At 31.3% G+C, this 12,908-nt stretch overlaps 1 pseudogene; it reads left to right on the plus strand.

The window, feature by feature from the left end:
- Window positions 1-606: 606 nt before the first annotated feature.
- LOC140433975 (large ribosomal subunit protein uL6-like) lies at window positions 607-12,688 on the plus strand (annotated as a pseudogene).
- Window positions 12,689-12,908: the final 220 nt, after the last annotated feature.

Genomic DNA, 12,908 nt, shown 5'->3' on the forward strand with positions numbered 1-12,908 from the left:
CCGTCAGATATTATATTCGACATCCTGTACTAATCGTTGCTTTCCGCTAAAGGTGAATTGTTTAAAAGGTGAGAATTTGGGGATTTTTTATTTGTTTTTCGGTTTGGTATCCGAACTAGGCCCTAAAAAAAGTAAACTGTCCGCTTTGACAACAGTAAAGTTATAAAAAATAATTAAAACAATTTCTTCACTTTAAAATTCACTTAAAAAATAATTAATAATTTGTTTCTAGTAATCAATAATTAATTTATATTAGTAGTAGTATAAAATTTATAATACTAAATCAAAGAAAGTTCATGTATATAACAAAATAATCAATAAAAATTTATAGACGTTAAAGATTTCTCAGATATTCTAATGATATACAAAATGAGTTGATATTGAATGGGCCAAAATGTATTACTAGATTTGATTTAACTTAGATATGCCTCTATAGTCTACATATATGCCATACTGAAAAGTAGGTAGTTTGCAGTGACAGTATATTTAGAAACAATAATTTTTATATATTTTTTTAAAATGGCTAAAGAAGCCAAGGAAAAATAAAAACTTTTAAGAAGGTGTTATTGTAAATCCACAATCAACTCAACCTTGTTGACAACAAAAATGTGTTTTGTACTATTGGGTAGAAAAAGGTAAGTTACTAATAAAACTTTAATACAAATTAGAGTTTTCAATTCTATTTGCCTTCGATGATGATGATAATAGTGTGTTTGGCATAGAAATAAGTCCATTTGCCACAGATTTTTGAAGGATAAAAATGTAGCCAAAAATGCTTTATTTTTAATAAATCCAAATAGGATGTGATTAATATAATACTCGTGAGCATGAACTTGTTCCTGATTCCATAATGTTTAATCTAGCCAAGTGAGCAGAAACAGCACCGTGACTAGTTTTTAATCTTGTGATATTGTTGCTGATCGTTTAGATATGGTATAATAGAATATGTATGGTAATTTTGTTAGGGTTGGTAAGGTAGGATGAATCTTGTTTGATGTATTAGCTAATATTTTCGATCTGTCTTGCCAGTTAAAATTTAATTTTTTATTATAAATATGGATTAAATCTGTTATTGTTTAAATATATTCTTGTATATCAGAATAAACAGAATTCTTAGCAAGCTCGTCTACTATTTTATTATCTTCTATCACGGTGTGACGTTTTGCTCAAATAAATGTTACGTATTTGATTCTTAATTCTCAATATCAGCTCGTTTATTATCTTATGGTTCAACTCAGTACTATTAAGTCCGCTAAGAACTGACTTACAGTCGGAGATGATTACAGCATCTTGCAAATTTTCGTGCTCTAGTCAATCTAAAGCTTTCCTCATATGTAATGCTTTTGCAGTGTAAGTAGAGCATTGTGAAGGAACTTTTATTTTGAATTATTTATTGTTGAAAAGAATGCATACTGCAGACCATACCTTCCCATCGTTCAGGTTAGAGTCATCTGTGTAATTTATAGTTTTATTAGTGTATTCACTCAATATGTAGTTCAAAAACGTGTTATTTATTTTAAGTGAATCTGAATATTTTAGAAATATAATACTTGTTTTTTTAAGATGGTAAAGAATTCTAATTTATAAAGTGGTATAACAAAATTTGTTGTTAATGTTATCAGTAAATCATTCGTGGGTTTCCAGAAAGGCATCCGCTAATGGTGAAACATTTTTAATGGTCCAATAACTGTTTACCAGATGTTGTGTGGATAAATTTACACAGCATACTGAGCAAAGCACTCGTTTTGGTCAGTAATTTTAATACATATTTCGTTGCTAATAAACTTCTATGATTTTCTAATGGCATTTCCTTACATTCAGCAAGTAACAGAGGATATAGTGTTGATTTCGTAGCACTCAGAGTTATTCTCAAACTTTTAAACTGATCTAAATTTTAAACTAAAATATCATCATCATCATCATTGGTGCTACAGCCCTATAAAAGAGCCTCGACCTTCCCAAGTCTATTACGCCAGTTAGTTCTATCCATTGCCAACTGTTGCCAGTTTGCTGCGCCTATTTGTCTAAAAAACTAAAATATATTTTAAGTAAATGTGTATTGCTTACTAATCTATTTAACATACATCCTTAATCCAAAATTGATCTCATGTGTCCTGTAAAACATCATTGCAACTATGGGATCAGTATCCCATCTCTTGCAAGTAACACATTTAAGGAGATTGAAGCCTTTCTCACATCTGTGTTTTTACATATTGGAGATATTTGGACGATAGTTATTAGGGATCTAAAGTAATAATCTAAGATTGATACAAGCTAACAACAGGTATAACATATCCTGTCAGGTTTAGACTATCAAGCGTATGTATATTATGTCTTGTCATTATCATAATAGCAGAGGATATAAATAGTTCATGGTTTTTAGATAAATTATCCACTAGTTTCACGATGTATTCTAGAACCCTTACACAATCGTTACATGAATTAGGGATGTAATAAATAAATATGTCATTGGCATACTGGATACACCTTATGAAAACAGCAAGAATACTTTATATACTTGCCAAAAATATGTTCGGCAAGTGTACAAGGATAAGAGAATCAGGCTTAATACAGATCCCTGTGATAATTCTTTATGAGTTATTCTTGGACCATGTAACTAATTCCTATGGTCTCTGATAAATATATTAAGTTCGGTTGCTAAAAATATATCTGCATTAGCAAATAAATTTGTGGACAACCGTTCGCATAACTTTCAATGAATTACTGTTAAATCAACAGAGTCCTAAGCTTCTTTAGAATCTAGAAAAAACACGCTAAATATTTATTTTTAAAAAAATTAAGTTGGATATCTTTTGTTAAGTGGCTTATTACATCTAGTTTACCAAGACCGAATCGAAATCCATACTAAGTGCATTGAGAAAGATTATAGTGTTCGACCGTCCAGTTACGGCGACTTTTTAATAATTCTTTCGAAATTTTTTATTAAACAAGACAATAGAGAAATAAGTCGGTAAGGCGATGAGAGAGTTTTGTCTTTGTTGGGTTTGATAAAAAGACAGAAAATTGTTTCTTTCACTTTGTCAATGTAATTTTCTTTAAGAAACTAATCATAAAATGTTTTTACTTAATGATTTTTAGCCTTATCGGGGAGATGGTTAATTACTGTAATAGCCGCATATAGTTATTGGATGTTTACAGGATTTTCTAGAAATTTGAATTTACTAGAATCCCATAATGTTACGTGTTTTAATTGGTCTTACACGTATGGTAAAGCCAACTTCTCAAGTAACTCTTCTATTAGCTTTATTAGAATTGGTTGTGTTCTTGAATAATAGTTTTTTTAGCCATTTTATTAACAAATGTCCATATTTTATTAAACCATGTAATGATGTTTTTTTTATTTTTAGTGTAAAGAACTTTCCATTTGGCTGGGATGTGTTCACTATTGTCCACGAAGAAGACTTGGAGTTCTCTGAAGGTGAAGAACTAGTTGACCTAAATATCGTACGAGGTAGGTCTTTTATTGGAAAAGACAAGAAAATTTTATGGAACTAAGTCCCAATAATTTTATCAAAAATTCAAACCAGAGTAAAGAATATTGTGATAAAGTTCACCGGAGTCACTAAAATTGCCAAAAAAGCGGATACAGTTCTTCAGGCTTGGAAATTTTATTTTTCCGGACTTCAGAATCAAAGGAATAGCTTAATGTACAAATAGATACTTTGTAAAAATTAGAGTTCAGTATATTAGAAGTCGAGATGCAGGAGGTACAAACGCGGTGGAAATCAAGGCAGTATTAGATTTCTTGTATCTGTCAGGTGTTCTGCATTCATACTACTTAAATTTGAAAAACATACGGATGCAAGACATCTTAATTTTTAATAGTATATAATGCAACATATTTGTAAATTTATATCATTTAAAGGGTTTTTACCCATATATATATATATATATATATATATATATATATTATATATATATATATATATATATATATATATATATATATATATATATATATATATATATATATATATATATATAGTGGCTCACAGCATGTGCACTTTGTTACACTGATGATGGAATTTACATTCCGAAAACGTTCTGTATTTGTGTTATAGCCCGTTTGGGTGTTTTATTTATACCTTTTAATAAAAATTTTGAAATAAAATTTTTTTTGTAATACATAGTATACAGACAGCTACAGGAACTTAGTTTTCTAGTGGATTTTATTACAATATCTTTGGCGGTAGAGCTTGAAGAAAAAAGAAATAAAAGAACTAAAGGAAATAATCCTGAATTTGTTGCAAAACTATGCCAGTTAAAATTGTAAATAACAACCCAGTCATCTCGTACCCGTGTAGTCACGTAACTTCTCTATAAACGTGTTCAGTCGTGTTGAATAAAAAATGAGGTGTGGATTTGCCATAATAAGATATCGTCGCAATGCCAGGACAATGGAATCCTTAGATATCAGAACATCTTCAAAAATGGACATGTCAAAACAATTTTTAACTTTATTATAAACGAGTTGACAGAACTTGGTAAGACTATCATCTCACTGTATAAGTTTGCATATTTTCATCTATCAAAACGTTTACAGCTCTGATTCCATATCAAAAAGGACTGACAGATACTCTAGTGAACTCAATTTCAACTTTTTGTATAATCTAATCAACAAAATATTTTACGAGTTTAAAGTAACTTTCCGTGCCAAAACAACTTTCTCTTAATGAGTGATATAACTTTTGAATCTCTCACCTTTTCACGACTTCGTGATTTTGAGGAAATATTTCACAGCAGAGTGATTCAGCTTCCTTGGAAAGTTTAAAGAAACATATATACGGAAAATGACCGATAAATTCAATTACATTGCTGGCTCTTTTGAGCGATGCTTCCCAAAGGGATTTGACGGTAGAAATTATAAAAAGTTTCGGCAGAATTTTAAAGCGGACGTGAGTTACCTTCAAATAAAAAAATCCAATCGCTGTTGTTTGTTTAAAGAAAAAATATGATCGGTATTTCTGTTAAATTAAATTGGGGAACCGAAACTTATAAAGGTTTAGTTTAATTGATTAATGAAGTGGGTTAGGGAAATCATGTTTTCTCACTATAAACTAAAATCCTCAAACATTTTAGGTTGCGAAAATGGCTTGAATATGATATTTATATTTTCAAATAGAGGTAACATTAAAATATTAAAATGTTACCAAACTTAAACATAAATAAGGTTTTCTAAGATCTTTCTTCGTAAAGAGCATAATAGAGCATAATACAGTGAACGAACTATATTGGACCGGCTCCTAAATTGGACAGTTGCAGATTTGAGCGATCCGATAACAAGTGGTGCTATCCGTTAATACCAGCTAGAACTACATCCAGAAACCTGAGTTTCAAAACGTGGGCAGCTGTAAATATTGCTTAAAGATATATTAGTGTTTCCGTAATTATTACTTCCGATACAAAGATACTACTACTTACCCAAGTAAATAATTACACCATTTATATAATATCTCTGCTTCTCAAGGTTCATTAAAGAGGTCATAGTTTAGGAATTATTTTCGTGACCTAACCTCCAAATTGGTAAAACCAGTTGTAAGTGAAATTTGATATTGTTTAGCTTTAGGAAGGTTTCCTAAATTGTACTATTAATTGACTTGTAAGTTTGACTGGTCCAATTTATGCAACCATATTGTAAATTAAACCAGTCCCATTTAAAATCCACAAAGAAACTAAGTTCCTGTAGCTGGGGCTAAATAGCATGGATCACAAAATTTTTTTTATTTAAAATCCTTTATAAAAGGTATATAATTAAAGTACCAAATCTATATATCACAAAACGTTTTTGGAATCTGCATTCCATCATCAGTGTTTCTAGGTGTACATGTTTTGAGCCACTAAAAATATTTGGGTAAAATCCCGTTAAATGTTATTAGTTTAAATTTAGATTACATTATTCGATCTTTAATGTTAAGATGTTAAAGTTACCAGTGGAATTGATAACATGGCAATGTACGACTCTACATGAGGTTAGCCAAAGAAAACATCAATAACAAGGGCTACAGGATATAGCAGAGCACGAGTACAAAGAAGAGGAACAATTGACCGCCACAAGCATATTTAACGTCGATGAGATAGGATGCTCAATTGTACAACGGCAATTTCAGAATATATTCGCCAAGAAGAGAAAACGTCAATTTGGGAGCATTTCTAATGGGGAGAAGGGGGTAAATATTACTGTGGTTTCTTGTGCTAGGGCAACAGAGCAGTTTTGTACCCATCATGATACTTTTTAAGAGAAAACGTTTTTCACAGGAACTTTCATTGGGAGCTCCGGCTGGCAGCATTGTTACTATTAGCGATACTAGATATATCAGTAGCGATCTTTTTGTGACATGTGTTAATCATTTTATTGAAATAGTTGAGCCAAGCTCTGAGGCCCCTCTTTTGTTATTGTTGGGAGGCTACAGCACCCACAGTAAAAACCTAAAAGCTCTACAAATTGCCAGGAATAATGGAATTAAGTTATTGCAGTTACCAAGTCACACCACACATAGACTTCAACCATTGAATGTTGGATTCTTCAGACCCTTTCAAAATAGTTATAGACAATGCATTCAAAAATTGTTAGGCAATAACGTGGGTCGAACTGTATTAATATATTAGGTTTCTGGGATAACTGAAGGGGCTTCTGGGCTTTCTGGGCTTTCCTGGGTATCTCTAAGAACTAAGATATTTTATTGTTTAAATTGTACAACTTAAGATTGAGATTCATAATATTAGATGACAATACAGATTTTTTATATTAAGGTTAAGTTTTTCAGTTACGAAATGTTGAATATTAGTTTATGTTAATATATATTTTTTAACCCGTTCCGTTTATTATGTTTAAATATAGGTTTTAACATTTGTCTAATTTAGGGCACTAATGGCCTAATATAGATGCTGGTATCCTAAATTGGACTTTTGTTTATATTTTTTTCATTTGAAAAATAAAATATTGTAAACTGCCATGTATCTATTATTTGTGATTTTTTAAAATATAAAAACTGTTGCGTTCTCCACATACGACGACCTCAATATAACAATTGGGGTCATCCTGAATGGGAGAGAAGATATTCTGTTCAATCTAGAACTAGATTGGGTATGTATATTAAAATAAAAGAAATGAAAGTTAGAGGACTGTATAAAACTATATTTTAACAAGAAGTAAAAGCAATCGTAAATATACATAAACACATACAATTATAACTAAAGAAGAATATATACAAACTTAAATATTAGTCAATACGAAACGACACACAAAAAGACAACCAAAAACAAAACAAAACTGTCGATTCTAAAAAAAATACTGACCGAAAGCAATAAAAATACCATGTTATACAGAGAAATAATATTATACAAAAAAAACATAAAAATATGAATATTTCATATAAAAACAAATTAATAAACTCAATGAAACGTATACTCAAAATACACATTATGAGTTAATATATATGAGGTAATAAAATGCACATTAAATTAATAATAAAATTAATGCAATTAATAAACTCATCACGTAAACGCTGTGATATACATACAACAAAGAATATTGAAATTATTATAATCTAATAAATATACAAATCTATGCAAAGGTAATAACGTTTAATGTTCTCAATAAAGTTCAAAAGTTCAAAATCGCGACACAATATGTAATAATTGGGCACCAAACAAACATACTTACTTTTCTACGCATTTCTTAATTTTTATGTCCACGCTTCTCTTTCATATATTTCTCTTATTGTCTTCGCTCTTCCTTGAACTCGTCTTCTTCTTTCATTTTTAAAAACTATGCATATATATTTTCTATCAAAATAAAAAAAAAACAAAAACAACTACTAATCTTTGATCGCATCGCTGCCACCAGTTTTACACTTCTTTAAAATCAATTTATTTAATCACCAACAAAATTACAATGCTTTAACACAATGACAACTACATAGGTACTTTACATATAGGTACTTTAAAATACTACTTCTTTTGTGTATATACATTTTCTGACATTCCAGACAATCCGAGATATTTTAGAATGTTGCAATGACAACTCGAAAATTCTAGACTTCTTTAATACTTTCTCTTTTCGCTAATATACTTTTCCTATATGGAATAAATTTCATGTAAGTGCCATAACAAGATGATAAACCACATAAAAAGTATCAAGATCGTAAATGTAATATCTACTACGATTGGTGATCGATTTCTTTTGCATGAAAGAAACATTAATTTTAGAAAAAGAAATTAGCGATGCTATAGCATATACATACATTAAAATGTTAATTCATTGCAGCACCTACTACTGCAATCTCATAAATAGTCCGGTAACGTTTATGTGCTCCGTAATGTGAGATACTCAAAACCCCAATGAAATTAATGGGCCATTACCAGCTTTTTTATCAACGGGCCTGTGCCACGGCAGAGCCTCACAATTTCGCCACTGGATATTCTGCATCATTTATTATAATTAAGAATTTGTTTTAGCACTGAATAGAATAATGAAGAAGTTCACAATTAACATGTTATGACTACGTATTTTGATACTACAAAATATTAAAATCAGGACATTAAAACAGGACCAGTTATTGAACGGGTTTTGGACAAATTTTGTAGAAAATATGGTGCTATGAAAACGTCGCAAAACTACTTAAAACGTTAATAATAACAGAGAAACATTGGAAAAAAATATAGAAAATAATAAACGCTGGCAGAGAAATCGACACAGTCTAAATACATAAATGTTATAATTAAAATTCTATGACACAAACACGCTAACATATGGTTATGACACAATTTAAAAACCAATAATAATTTTTTAATATTAATATTTCTAACTAGGTACTTACAGAAATTAAGTTGAAATTATACTGCTAATAAAACTTACACACGAGAAAAACAGAAAACTGCACATACACACATACACAAATGTATCTTCTTCTTCATGCGCCATCTCCTCTAAGAAGGTTGGCAACCATCATGGCAATTCGCACTTTCGTTACCGCTGCTCTAAAGAGGTCAGCAGAAGTATAGTTAAACCAAGCTCTAAAATTGTTTAACCAGGAGATGCATCTTCTTCCGCGACCCTCTACCCTGTATTGCCTTATTAATTGCAACAAGTTATAACGCTCGCCCCTCATGACATGTTCCAAATATTGCAGTTTTCTAACTTTAATTGTATTTAAAACCTCTTTATCTTTTCCCATTCTTCTCAACACCTCGACATTCGTGACACTATCCACCCAACTTATTCTTAATATCCTTCTATAGGCCCATAACTCGAAGGCTTCTAATCTGTCCGAAATATCTTTCTTTATTGGATTAAATAATTGGACTTGAGAGTTAGGCTGACAAGGTGTTATATTTTCTCGACTCTGCTTTATGGGATAGAAGCATGGACACTTAACGCGTCGACTGCTAAAAAGTTGGAAGCATTTGAAATGTGGGTGTATAGAAGAATCCTGAAGATATTATGGACCGAGCATGTAACAAACAACGAAGTCATGAGAAGAATCAACAAAAGAATGGAAGTATTGGAAACCATCAAGACACGAAAGAAGCTGCAATACATGGGGCATGTTATGCGTAATAAGAGATACAACCTACTTTAATTGATTATACAAGGGAAAATCCAGGGCAAGAGAAGTGTAGGAAGAAGAAGAATCTCATGGTTGCGTAACGTGAGGGAATGGTACGGATGCACATCAATTGAACTATTCAGAGCAGCAGCATCTAAGATCAGAATAGCCATGATGATTGCCAACCTCCGTCGCGGAGATGGCACGTGAAGAAGAAGAATGTCCAAGCCTCCAACCCATAAAATAATACGGAGAACACGTACCATCTCAGCGGTCTTATCTTTACAGAAATTAAAATGTCCCTGCTGCAGAGTAATTTTTAAAGTTTTTAAGTCCTATTTTAGCCTTAATCTCTTTTGTGTACTCATTATTTTCGTTAATTATTGTACCCAGATATTTATATTTTTCAACTTTTTTAATTTGTTCTCCATGTATTGTTATGTTTTCTTGGCGCTGTTGGGCTTTTGTAATTACCAGAAATTGTGTCTTTTTTGTGTTTAGGGACAGTCCGTTTTCTTTACTGACTTCTACCTTTCTGTCACCCGTATATTATAGATTGGTCGGCATTTTACTTTTATTCCCATAGTTAGTTCTTCTAGTGCTTCCTGGATTATTTTCTCTGAATACAAATTGAACAAAGTAGAAGACAGGACACAACCCTGCCTGACGCTCCTCTTAATCTGTATTTCATTTGAAAAGACATTCTCTTTTACCACAGCGATCTGATTATAATAAATAGCGCTAATGATCCTGATGTCTCTCATATCAAAGTTTTTTTTCAAGTAATTTAATAAGACGGTTATGTCTGACCTTATCGAGGGCTTTGTTGTAATCCAAGAAACACATATACTGGCTGATTAACATCCATGCACCTTTGCGTTCACAGTACATTCACAGCGAACAGGGCTTTCCTCGTTCCCAGTGCATTTCTAAATCCAAATTGTGTGTCACTTATGTCCTGCTCAAGTTTGTTGTGTATTCTCCGGTGTATAATTTTTAAAAATATTTTGAGCGTACGACACATTAAACTTATTATCCGTTGGTCTTGGCATTCTTTTGCATTTGGTTTTTTTGGTAGTGTTATGAATGTTGACATGCCAATCTCTGGGAATGATTCCTGAATGTTCGTGTAGAATGATGAGAGAATTTTCTCTCCTGATGCCAACCATTATGTAGCTTCGCCCATTTAAAAAAAATCTGTTTGTCCTTGTGTAGTGTAGTGTAATGTAGAATTTTATGTTTACTACATTCTATGATTGTTGGATAGGCCAAAATTGACAAAATGCTCTAGGAAGCGAAAGTACTTGGGCAAGATTTAATTAATAAACTGTGCTCGATATCTTCCTTTTATTTGATCTAAGCTCATTTATTCGAGCATTCAACCTTATATCAATTGAAATAAAACTGAAAGAAAAGTACCAGGGTTCTTTCAAAATTTTATGTTTGTTGTACTGTATACCACGAAACCACAAATGTTTCAATTTAATATTATTTAAAATTTAGATCGATTCAATTTTTTTTTATATTTTAATAAATAGAATTACGGTTTTCCAGTCTAATTAAAATAAAATCGTTACATATTTGCCTAATTTACGTCACTACTTGTCGTATAATTGATACCAAAAGCATAATTAATTGAAATATTTTGGAATAAAATTATTTATGGCTTGTGTAAATGTAACCAAAGTTATTTATACATTTTATAAAAGATTCGTTTAAAAATTAGGTATATATTACACAATACCGGAAATTATTATTAGTTATGATAAATTAAATTATTATTAAATATTTGGTGTAAAGTTCTTCAAATATGTTATGTAATGTAATGTGTTATTCACCAAAACCATGTTTAATTTTGTGTAAAATTTGATTAGTAAAATTATCTGGTCAAATTCATTGACTGTAGTCAACTCATTGAAACAATAAAACAAATTGTTGTGATTTTTCATTAAATAGTTCTGAAAACAGGGAACAAGCAACATTTTGATTCTGGCTGTGCACTGACGAAACAAGTCAAAGTAAAATATTATCTGCTTCTATAAAAATATTTATCAAATTCATAAAATGATCAATTTTTTCCAGAGCACACTCAGAACTAAAACCGACCAAAATATTACCATTTAAAAAAAGCGCAGTCTTCTCCTTTATACCTCTTATTGAGCACCAAATACTTGGCGCACGTTCCCTCGCTCCTTACATCAGTTTGGGTGCTTTACTTTACGTTACGAGAGGAATTTCAGCAGTTGCATAATCCTGCACATATTTGAGGTTTGAACCTTTGACATGCTGCATGGTGTACTTTATTAAACATTTTTAGAAAGAAATCAAAACAGAATATTGGAAAAGACTTTACGATGTGGGAAAAAGTTTTTACGATGAAAGATATATACATTTGCAAGGTCCTGAGGAAAGCATGAGAGGATCAAACAAGACCTGAAGAATATTGGTATGATCTATAATAGAATCTGGTGGAATAATGTAATAAGAGAATTCAAAGAGAATTATGATGAATTTTTGCAGTTACTACTCTTGATTTAGCGGTAACTGTAATTCCCTCAGGAATTTTTACCGTTTGGTTTGTTACAATCTGCGTCATTACAATTTTTATAGTTTGTTACAATTCAGAGGTACTTTTAAGAGATTATTCAAACATCTTAACCTGGAAATTCGAATAATTAACCCTAGGTTACTGCAAGTAGAGAAGTGGTTAGGTACTAAGAAAGAATTAGCTGCTGTCAGAACAGTATGCTCTCATGTTGAAAACATGTTAAAGAGTGTTACAAAAGGATCCCAATACAAGATGAGAGCTGCATATGTACACTTTCTTATTAACTGTGTTACCATCGAAGGAAACACAGTTATTGAAATCAGAAACTTCTTGGGAGAAAAATACATTAGAAGGGTAAAGATGGCCCCAGGTGTTACAGTCCATATGGTTATGTAAACTCCACCAAACAAAAGGATGAACTTATCATTGAAGGAAACTCATTGGAGGATGTTTCAAAGTCAGCAGCCCTTATTCAACAATCCACAACAGTTAAAATAAGGATATCTGTAAATTCTTAGATGGGCTTTATGTATCTGAAAAAACAACTGTTGTACAAGAAGAAGAAGAATAACTTGTATTTTTGAAATAAATTTAGGTTTATAAAACTAAAAAATATATATGATAAAAAGATGCGTGACACCCACAGCAACGCAAACAAAAATAACCGTGGGAAAAACTGCGAAGAATCTTGAAAAGGAACCAGGTGTAAAAATAAGAAGGTTGGACGAGTTACATAAAAAGTGAAGGTGGCAGAAACTACCAGAAGTGACGATGGAAATATTAGAGCAAGA

The sequence above is a fragment of the Diabrotica undecimpunctata genome, chromosome 2 (assembly GCF_040954645.1).
Source record: "Diabrotica undecimpunctata isolate CICGRU chromosome 2, icDiaUnde3, whole genome shotgun sequence".
In the NCBI taxonomy this organism is placed as follows: Eukaryota; Metazoa; Arthropoda; class Insecta; order Coleoptera; family Chrysomelidae; genus Diabrotica; species Diabrotica undecimpunctata.